Source organism: Lissotriton vulgaris, unplaced genomic scaffold, assembly GCF_964263255.1.
Source record: "Lissotriton vulgaris unplaced genomic scaffold, aLisVul1.2 SCAFFOLD_353, whole genome shotgun sequence".
NCBI classification, from domain to species: domain Eukaryota; kingdom Metazoa; phylum Chordata; class Amphibia; order Caudata; family Salamandridae; genus Lissotriton; species Lissotriton vulgaris.
In genome coordinates, this window is record NW_028244383.1 from 802915 (window position 1) to 814837 (window position 11923).

Sequence of the window (11923 nt, forward strand, 5' to 3'; positions counted from 1 at the left end):
GACCAACACCTACCCTAAGGCATTTGTCAGATTATTTGCACACAGAACATCGTACAATCCAATCCTTAACCCCTTCCATGCTAATGACAAGGTCAGCTCGTCATGGGTGTTACCTGCGCTGCGCTTATGACGAGCTGACCTTGTCATGAACAATGGGAATCATCCAAACTCAGCACAGAACGGGAAAACCCTTAGCAGCCAAGGTGTTAATGTCTGAATCCATGAGAGGCCACCAAAACCTCTCTCTCACTCTCTTCAAAGTTAGAGTTTGCCCCAAGTGCACCTCATGTGCCAATATTTATTTATTTTATTTTTTCAACTTGTAGGGCGCAACAGCTACCCAAAATGGGTTTCCCGGCGCCTAGACTCAGCTAGTAGAAAGACAGGAGAAGGAAAGTGGCCATTGAGAATTATTGATCAAATAGCCAGGTCTTGACATGCCTTCTGAACCTGGTTATTGAACAGGGTTTTTGGCATATTAGTGTCTTCCATGATGGTTTTTGAGACGAATGTAGCTCGTGCTTTAGCGCAGGCTGTATGGTAAAGATTCCTAGCTTCAAGATAGTTTTTTTTAGCGTCAGAGGCATAGTTTTTTTGCCATTTGCGTTCAAGCGCTTTGCATTTAGATTTCACGATTTTTAAGTTGTCATTGAACCATGGAGCCGGGTGACGGTGTCTGCTCCCTTTAATGCGAGATGAGGGCAAGCATTGGTTAGCGGCATCGCTAAGCCATTTTTGTGCAGCAGCCGTTAAGCTGTCCATGTTTTGGCTGTTACTCGGAGGGTTGTCTTTTAGGGCCGAGTTTAGCATTGCTAAGTCCACTAATTTCCAAGTTTTCCTAGATGTGTCAGGAAAATCGTGTTGCACATTGGGGGTGGGTGGGAGAGTAATGCTGAATTTTATTAGATGATGGTCCGACCAACATATTGGTGTGGTTGTGAGACATTTTAGCTCTTTAATGTTGGAGATTATAGGGTCCAGCAAGTGGCCGGCTATGTGAGTAGGTTCAGAATTGATCAAGGACAGGTTTAGCGCCTTCAAGGAAATCAAACATGCTCTTAGAGTGGTGGGAGGGGCACATTTATCATTACGCATTACCAAATAACCTCCAACAATAGACAACTCATAGGCAAGAGGTCTGACAGCATTAGGCAGAGTGCTTTCTATTCCAACCTCACCTTTTATCATTTTCAACACACACTGAAGCGTAACATCTAAGCATGAGCACAAAATCCGTTCCGCTCGCGGATTTTGCGGATTTTCAGTAAATTCGCAATCCGCGAACTCCCGCGAATTTACCGAAAATCCGCAAATCAGCGAGCGGCGGATCCGGGGTCAAAAGCTCAAGCCTTCAAGCTTGAAGTTGTTGTAACTATTTTAGGATGGCGCCGGCAAGCTGCCAGCGCCATCCTAAAAAAGTTACTAAATTAGCTTCATCGGGAAGCACTAATAGATAAAATAAAGCAGGTGCTCGAGCACCTGCTTTATTTTATCTATTAGTGCTTCCTGATGAAGCTAATTTAGTAAATATTTTAGGATGGCGCTGGCAGCTTACCGGTGCCATCCTAAAATAATTACAGGATGATAGACAGCTCACTAAAGGGACCCCTGCACACATCGGTGCGATTGCATAGTAACACACAAATGGTCGCTGGAACTAGTTGAAGCTCAAATTTAGTGACTCATTCATCAGCCCAAAAACAACTGGAGCGTCGACGAGGCTGGGCAGGTGTGACTTCTTCTCAAATCTACCGTCGAAAATCAGCTGTGATGCTGGATAGAGGCCTTTGTATCCTTGACTTTCACGAGCACAGTCCTCGTGCTGTTCCTGTGACCAGGAGCTTCTTTCTCTTCATCTGACAGCTCACTCAAGGGACCCCTGCACACATCGGTGTGATTGCATAGTAACACACACTTGGTCGCTGGAACTAGTTGAAGCTCAAATTCAGTGACTCATTCATCAGCCCAAAAACAATCGTGAGCGTCGTCGAGGCTGGGCAGGTGTGCCTTCTTCCCAAATCTACCGTCGAAAATTAGCTGTGATGCTGGATAGAGGCCTTTGTATCCTTGACTTTCAAGAGCGCAATCCTCGTGCTGTTCCTGTGACCAGGAGCTTCTTTCTCTTCATCTGCTGCTCTGATCGGTCTCTGACCATTTATACACACAAGAGGCACTTGAAATCGCACAGAAGACCCCCCCCCCATTTAAAACCGCAAAATCCGCGAATCCGCAAATTCGCGAATCGCAAATTCATAAAATTCGAAAAATTCGCCCATGCTTAGTAACATCCCCTTCCATGGCAGTTGTCCACTCCCCTGTGCAAATGGAAATGCCCAAACCCTCTGTGACATCCTCCACATTCGCAACTACCTCTTCAGTGACAACTTCAGAGGGTTCCACAGATCCATCTGGGAGTCGAGAGAGACAGTCAGCCACCTTATTCTTCAATCCGGGGACATAAAAAATGCAATATTTATAATCTTGCAGTTTTACAGCCAACCTAGCTAAAGGCCCTGAACAATTTTTACTGCCACCAGGTCCTAATACCTTGAGTAGGGGTTTGCGATTTGTTCTGACTGAAAACCAAGTTCCCCACAAAAAGACTTAAGTAGGTCGAAGTCCAGGCAGCTGCTAAGGCTTCGTGCTCAATAACTGAATATTTTTGCTCTGTGTCAAATAAAGAACGCAAAGCAAAAGCCACTGTTTTTTCCTGTTTGCCATACAGTTGAGACAACGCCACACCAATGCCAACTGCACTAGCATCCACCGTGATAATACTCCCTAATGAGCTCTGGAAGGGTGTTAGAACACCGGCTTTGGCAATGTCATCCTTAATAGCAAGAAAAGCTTGTTTTTGTGAGTCTCCCCACACACATTTTTTCCCCTTACATAACAATTCTCTGAGCAGTTCCATTTTGAGAGCAACATCTCGCACAAACTTGGAGTAGAACTCCACTAGACCTATAAAGGATCGTAACGCATCCTTGTTCCGAGGGACATCAGAATTGACAATAGCACTGACTAATTTCATTTTGGGCAGTACACCCGAAGAAGGGATCTTGTACGCAAAATACTCTACTTCTTGGACCTGGAACTCACACGCAATTGTGTTCTTCCTCACTTTTCCTATACAGTAAGATGTCATCTTGGAAGACCACAACATTACTGAGACCAGATAGGATGCCAGACATCAACCGCTGGACTGCACTAGCGGCTGAGCATAATCCAAATGTGAGCCTACAGAACTGAAAGGTCCCCTCTGAAGTACTGAACAAAGTCTAGTGCTTCGAGTGCAACTGTAAATTTAACAGATGGTAAGCACTCCTTAGATCTATTTTTGAGAAAAATGTACCTCTTGACAACATCAAAATAAGTACATTCATATTAGGTAGTGGAAAATTGTCCATAACAACAGTTTGGGTCAGGCAGCGGAGGTCCACACAGAAGCGGAGAGATCCATAAGGCTTTCTTGTATAGACTATTGGGGACAACCACTCCGTAGCTTCAACTGTCTCAATTACTCCATCAGCCAAGAGTTTCTGGATGACTTACTTGACTTCAGCCCTAGCAGCCATAGGTATTCTCAGTGCTTGTTGTTGTACAGGAACAACAGTATTTGTGATTTTGATACCGCGTTTGTAATATTTTGTAACCCCCTCAATCAGTCTTCAAAAACTTCACTATGACAGGAAAGTAAATCTTCCAGATCTGATGTTTCAACCACCATGAATGGAGATTCAGCTCTGGGATTCACAGTGATGCACAGATCAAATGGGTGTAACCAGCCTAGAATAGGGGGAACATCGGGTGCTACGTAAATCTTTCCCTGGGTTTGACGATCCTTGAATTTAATATTTGCATCCATGAAACCAAGTACACCAATGTCATATCCTTGGTAACCTTTAAGGATGACATCAGAGGATACTAAGACGCCACCAGGCCAAGTGTTCTTAAATAACTCCTTAGCTATGATTGTATATAAAGAGCCAGTTTCGACCATGAGAAACATAACTTTGTTATAAATTTCAAACTCTGCTTTAGGACGGGACATAATATGCTCTTGTCCATGGCATCAAAGTTCCACATCATCTTGAACAAGTAAAATGTTTTAATCAGACTGTTCGTCATCGATAAACGTGACTCTCTTATCTCCAGATTTACACAAGCGTGTAATTAGGTCCTTCTTTCCACACATCCGTCAGTCTATGCCCACAGTGAAACACTGCTTTGAGCCAGAAAGATGGTAAGTACTACCGCATCGGAAGCAAAAGCGAGAAGGTTTTCCCAATATAGCATTTTTCCAGGAGCCAGGTTTTGTAGAGCTGATATTTAATGATTGCAACTTATTCCATACAGCATTGACTTGCTCACCATCATCAACTAAAGCTGTAGAGTCTCCAATTTTGTTTTCTGAGTTTGAAATTCTCATTTCTCTTATCCACTTTTCAGACTGCTCGACCACCTTGGCGAGAGCTTCCTTCAAAGATAGATTGCTGGCCACCCACAGCATTTCTTGAATCTTCTTGCAGTTACATTGGACTATTAATGGATCACTAATTATTTCCTCCGTCATCAGTCCAAATTGGCACTTTGAAGATAACTCTCTAAGTTGTGCGACAAACTCATCAATACTTTCCGTAGGCCTTTCGGTTTGAGTATAAAATTTGTGGAGCTGCATAACCATATTCACCTGTTTGGCAAACCTTGTCTGTAAGCGTTGAATGGCCTCTTTATACACATACGTCTTAACTCCTTGGGCATCAAGAGAAGGAGGTAAATACTTGAATACGTGTTGCCCTTCCATGCCGAAAGATTCCAGCAATAACACTTTCTTTCTCACTGCTGGAAATTTAGCACCATCGAGAGCAAGAATGTAATTTTCAAAAGAATTCACCCAGTCATCCCATTCAATAGGAGGTTCCCCTGCTAGCCTTAAGAAAAGTGGTGGCATGGCAGACAGTGAGGCAAGATGGCCGCTGAAGCGCTGTAGGAGTAAGTCGCTCTCAGACCCCTCTCCAACCTAAGCATAAACTCAGGTCTCAATGGAGTTGTGACAGCAGTATGCTACCCGTATTTTGGAATCAACAAGGAGGAAATATCTATGTGAGATCACTTCACGGCAGAGTTGCTGGCTTCACACGCATTTTTGCGAAGGCGAAGTCACTATATATCAAGATCTTTAAAGCATTTATGGCTGACATGTCGACCAGCGGTAAAGATAAGCAGCAGCAACAACAACCTGCATCGGGTGAAGCAAACAAAGAAACGCTTCAGAAGGAAGCGGGAAGAACGGGCACTATCCCAAAAACAAAAGCGACATCCATCAGCAAAAGAACAACCCCTACAGTCTCCACGATCACTAAGGCACAAATGCGTAAGCTGGAGAAAGCCGGCGAGAAAGAGAAAGGGACCGGCCAAGACAAAGATCCACGAGGCGTCAATATCACTCCAGCGGCGCGGGACACAGCGGTAAAGAAGAAAACCGATACTATTTACCGGCAGCCGTCGGTGTCAGAGGTATTCAGCGCCAAACCCCCTCCAGAGGCATCAGGAACTGCTACGGCAACCTTGTTCAACACGGCAATCGGGCCGCCCGTCGGAGCAGATCAGAGCGTCCTCGTGGACGCAAGCGTTAGTGTTGCCAAGCAACCAGGGTCAACCGAGCTCACGCTTCCCGCGGAACTCCGCGCAGAGGCTCAGGCAGACGGCGAAGAACGCAACTTGGTGCAGGGGAGACAGGACAAAGGCTGTGACAGTGCAAAAGAGGTAAGAGAGGCTGATGGCGGGGTAAGGATGTCAAATACAGGGCAAATGTTAGAAGCCCTTATAGAGGTGGAGGCGGAAATACGAGAGGAGCAGACCCAAGCCCTAAAGAAAGATAATGCTGTGCTGGGGGAGGACACTGCAAACCACAATCTGTACAACAACATGTCAGAGGTGGATCTTACAGAAGGGGCTGAGGGAGATAGATTTTTCTCTGTCCCTGAAGAATCGGAATCAACGCTGGCAAGCAGTGATGAAGAAAGGGACTCTTCGGACTCATGCTCGAGCTCTGGTGATAGTGGTAGCTCCAGGGGGAGAGGCACGCAAAAAAGGCATAAAACGACATCCAGAAAGACAGGCTCCCCCCTGTGCTCATTTAAAGGTACACAAAAGAAACTTGCGTGGGATTATTCCGCTACCTCTAGTTTGTATAAAGAAGAGGGGCAAGAGCCTCAAAATGACGGAGGGAAACTAGATATAATGTTTGCCACACTAAAATAGATGCAAATGGAGGCTAGAGCTGAAAGTCGGAGGGCCAGGCATGATACCAAAAATATCCAAGCGTCAATCAGGAAAATAAATAAAAAGTTTGAGGAAGTGGAGGAGAGAGTTATCGGAGTTGAAGAGAGAACTGGCAGATTAGAGGATGAGGTAACGGATTGGCAAACATCCAGAGAGGAACAGACTAAGGTCATGGAGGACTTACAGTGGAAGGTGGAGGATTTGGAGAATCGCCAGAGGCGAAATAATGCCAGGCTTCTTGGAATAGAAGAAGGGAGGGAGGGGCAAGACCCCAGAGGCTTTGTCATCAAGTTACTAAAGGGAGCCTTCCCGGAGGTGCCATGGAACTGGGAACAAGAAGTGCAGAGAGCCCACAGATTCCCGCTTTTTGCAAGGAAAACTCATAAAGAGGGTTCAGGGGCTCTTCCAAGGGCCATGTTATTATTTTTTGGTAACTTCCTGGCAAGGCAAGAACTAATGGATAAAGCCAGGCCTGATTCTAAAAAGACGGTTGAAGGAATAACTTTTTTTGCCCGACCTGACTTTTGCCATGTAACAGTGGAAAGGCGATGGAGGCTCAGGCAACTGATTACTGCATTTCAGACCCAAGGAGCAGAGGCTTATCGGATGTTTCCAGCAAAGCTAAAAGTTATCTCCGCGGGTCGTACTAGAATGTTCTTTTCTGAGATAAAAGCAGGGGAATTTCTCGCAGAGTTAAAAGAGCAAGGGGGGGCCAGAAGGAAATAAGAAGGGGGGGGGAAAGGGGTAGAAGGTTCATAAAATTAGATAATGAAAGTACAAACTGTTGGATAACCTACTGAGCCTGTCACTTAAGAACATCAGTAGGTAAGAAGGGAGGAGAGGGGGAGCGACGCTACAACGTTCAGTGGACACGCATAGGTCAGGAGTGACCTATTTGCCTGTCGCAGGGGGGGGTGGGGGTGCAGCCGGGGTGGAGGGGGGTAAAGGGGTGGGGGAGGTGGAAGGGATGAAGACACTGGGGAAGGTTGGTGGCGTAATATGGTACAGATTTGTAAAGTATATAAGGAAGCAGAAAGAAAATGTACAGTTAAAGTCAAAATAGTAATGGAGGTGTTGTTAAAAGCAAAACTGAAGGTATGGCAGTCAGGATAATTACGATCAATATCTGTGGCTTAAATAATAAGGAGAAAAGACAGAAGCTCTCTGCATTGTTGCATTATTGGAGAATTGATATAATTTGTTTACAGGAAACACATGTAGCAGCCAAAGACAAATTCATTTTGGATCAAATGGGATTTTAGGTTCTTGCTTGCACTGGACAAGAGGGGAGAAACAAGGGGGTAGCAGTTCTGGCTAGAAAAGGAGTCGTAAAAACCAAAAAGAAAAAGGAGGATCATGAAGGGAGATGGTTAATGTTAGATATAGAAACTGCTGCAGGAAAATGCACACTGTCCGCATTATATGGTTCAAACGAGGATGAGCCTGGATTATTTGAATTCATTGACAACAAATTAGCATTGTGGCCAGAGCCTGTGATCTGCTGCGGGGACTTTAATATTAACTGCCTGAACGGTCTTATAGACAGGAAGGGGGGCAGATATCAAGGGAGGAAAAAGAAGGTGCTTAAAGCGGTACAAAATCTTGCTCATCATAATGCGTTGGTGGACATGTGGGCAGAATTTAACCCTCTAGGTACAGGTAGCACTTTCTACTCAGCCCCTCATCAAACAATAGCCAGATTGGACTACTTTTTTATGTCTAGCTCACTTGTTAGCAGAGCCAAAATAGAATGTCTCCCTAGAATAATGTCAGACCATAACCCGCTGGTTCTAAGTTTAGCAGTGCCCCAAATGACAGAAAGGATAAACTCGACATGGACGTTTGAGAGAGGGCTGCTGAAGGAGGAGGAGTATATTATAAGAATGCAAGAATGGATAACTCAATTTTGGGACATGAAAAGGTACTCAGCCTCAGCAGACATGGTGTGGGATAGTTTTAAAGCAGGAGTGAGGGGAGAGACATTAAGTTACACTTTGGTAAGGCGCAAAAAGGAAAAAGAGAAGGTGGAAGAGGAGATCAGAACTTTGATGGATCTGGAAAGAATGCTAGTGGAGGCAATAGGCAGGCAAGACCCCATTGATCAGATCCTGGTGGCTATGGAAGTACAGAAGGCAGAAACGGGGGTTACTCTGGCACAGAAAACAGCAAGGAATTACTTAGCAAAAAAAGAGATGCTATGAATTCAATGAGAGGGTTGGCCACTTACTTGCAGTTAGAACTAGGCAAATGCTAGCAGCGGGTGAGATAAAAGAAATTAAGGATTGTACCGGGGCAATTGCCAATAAAGTGGAGGAGATACAAGAGGTTTTCAGAAGGTTCTATGAGGCGCTATATGAACAAGATATTAACAACGGAAACATAGAGGCAGAAAGCTTGGAATATCTCATGCAAGGGCCACAGGATGGGTTGAGTATAGAAGAAAGGGACAAGCTAGACGCACAACTAACAGTCCAAGAGATAAGAGATGCGATATTTAGTTTACCATCCGGTAAAGCAACTGGACAAGACTAGATCCCTGTAGAATTTTATAAAACCTTTTGGGACGTGTTAGCTGTGGATATTTGGGCAATCTGTTGTCTGGCACAGGGGGGTAGAATAGTTCCTCAGTCTTGGGCAGGCGCGGATATAATAGTAATCCTGAAAAAGGACAAGCCCCCAATAGAACCAGGCTCTTATAGGCCGATCACATTGCTCAATGCTGATGCAAAAATATTCTCTAAAGCACTGGCTAATAGATTGAGTAAGGTAATAGAAAGGGTGGTTTCTCCTACACAACATGGTTTCATACCCGGCAAAGGAACTACCCAACACACCCGACAGCTGATCACTATTTAAGATGCAGCAGAGGCCTCAGAAGATCCTGTCGCGGCTATCTTCTTGGATGCCGAAAAGGCTTTTGACAGGGTCTCCTGGGCATACTTATGGAAGGCTATGGAGTGGGCCGGTATAGGTAGAGGATATATAACGGCAATCCAGGCACTTTCCAAACATCCCAGTGCAAGGATACGTATTAATAGATCCTACTCCAATGCGGTACAAATTAGACGGGGGACTAGGCAGGGATGTCCAGCTTCACCTTTGCTGTTTGCGATATATCTGGATCCTTTTTTAAGAAGACTCACGCAAAATATAGGGATTACTTCAGTTACACTACATGAGAAAGAGTACAAATTATTTGCCTATGCAGACGATGTGGCTGTTATAACACCGACACCAGAGGAATCACTGATTGAAATAGAACAGGAGGCAAGGAAATTCGGCGAGGTGTCTGGATACCTAATAAACAAGGGAAAGGCACAAGTAGTACAGAACAGATACACTACATTTGCAGATATAAGAGTAGTTCCAGATACAAGGTATTTGGGAGTTAGGGTGACCGCAGAGCTAGAGAAATTAGTGGAGATTAATATGGAACCCTTGTTAGGGAAGGTTAAAAGTAATATGGAGAGGGTTAATAACTTACATTTGACTCTCATGGGCCGAATTAATTTTATCAAAATGGTTACCTTTCCAAAATTTTTATACCTGTTCAGAGCAATCCCACTTTATTTTGAAGGCATATGGTTCAACAGAATAGAATCAACAGTAAATAAATTAATTTGGGCACAGGGGAAGACACGTAGGGCATACCGTTTTCTGACAGTACCACGGGAGAGGGGAGGCTGGGGGGCACCTGATTTTAAATTCTACTATTGGGCGACAGCTCTACAATATTCTAACGGGATATTAGGTGGAAGTCAACAGGATGAGAGAGTCTGCCCAGTAAATGTTTATGAAGCACTTCTGGGAAAAGCGGCAGAGAATGCCTTAGTAACAACTGTGGACTATGCCTACTTTAAACGTACAAGATTTAAGACCCTGAGTGCAATATATAAAGTTTGGAGGGCAATAAAGAAAAAATTGGGGCTGGGAAGATATAACAGATATCTGAGGCTCTACATGAATAATGATCTTCCATCAGAAATCTTTAGGGACATAGTTATGAAAGAATGGGATGAAAAAGGGATTAAAAAGCTGGGAGACTTATTGGATACAGGAGGAGGTTTTTTGATGTTCCAAGATATACAGTATAGGTATAGAAAGCTGGGAATAGTTTTTTTTAAATATTTACAAGTGAGGAGTTACTTTCACACTAAATTGGGGGGAGCAGGGGGAATGTCAAGCTGCAGGATAATGGATTATCTGGGAAGCAGTTTATTGTGTTCAATTAGGCAGTTGTATGCAGAGCTACAGGTCTACAAAACAGACGATAGAGAGAGATATAGCAACAAATGGGGTGAACAAGTGAGTGCTCGCCCTGAAGACCTGCAAACCTCATTAGATTTTGGTCGAACGATTTTGTGCTCAGCCACATTACAAACCCAGCATTATAAAACAGTCTACTCACTATATCACACACCTGCTAGAATTGCCCAATGGGGGGGAACCACTGGAATAACTTGCCCACGCTGCAATTCAACAGGTGCTAACATCACACATATGTTTGCACAGTGCCCGCAACTATATACCTTAAAATTGGCAATAGAGGAGTTTTTGGAAAAATCGTTGGGAATAAAAACTAAACTAACTGATGCACTGATAGTATTGGGTATAAGCATAGAAGAAAACATCACGCATCCAGAATTTTTATTTATGGTTACAGCAGTATTCAGGATAATTGTCGCAAAAGCTTGGAAAGAGAAATCAGCACTGTCGTTTCAGATCTGGATGGCAAGATTACTTTCTACATACAATCTAGAGAGGGCCATATATGATAGAAAAGGCAGAAAGGCAAGAGCCTTGGGGGGTAGGATATGGCGACCCATCGATCAATGGAAGAGCGGAAAGAGTTAAAAACATGTTTCTTTGTTTCTTTTCTTTTTTTATTAGCTGTGAAATTTGGACGGGCTACAATGTATTGTAATGTATGACGGACTCTATCCATGTTACTCTGCTATTTAGTATTGGTGTAATTTTGTAAAAAACAAATCTGTACATGGTTAAAAAACTCTCTGTAATGGTAAAAATGTACCGGTTGTAAAAGAAAAAGTGTGGGGGGGGGAGAAAATTGAATAAAGATATTTAAAAAAAAAAAAAAAAAAAGAAAAGTGGTGGCATGACTTTAGTCACTGTGACATCCATATTTGAAAAACGGTATGGAACAAGAATAAGAAAACAAAAATAATGAAAAAAATAGTGAAAGATGTATGAAATATAATATATCAGGTAGACTGCAGAACTCACTTTATCCACATGGAGGCAGGGCAACCAATCAAAGTTCTTCGTTACCCACAGAGAAGTTGCTGATAACCAATGAGGACACTCGATGCATCGAGTTAAATATTTCATTAAATACTCCAATGGCATTAAGGGAAACCAGAGTAGATGATCAACATAGAGTGAAGAGTTGAGGCTAGCAGCTCCAACAATGATCGGCGTAAGATAAGCAGCCCCAAGGGTGAACGCAATGCTGTCACAGTCTCCAACGCAGAAGCAGCATTGCTATGAATGCTGTAGTCACAGAAATCTGTGCTCATCTGATAGTGCACACACTCTGAGGAGCAAGTATTTATTTTGTGCTGCTCTTGTAATGCCCGCGAGCCCAACAGTCAGTTCCCTCAGGCAATTTTGTGGATCA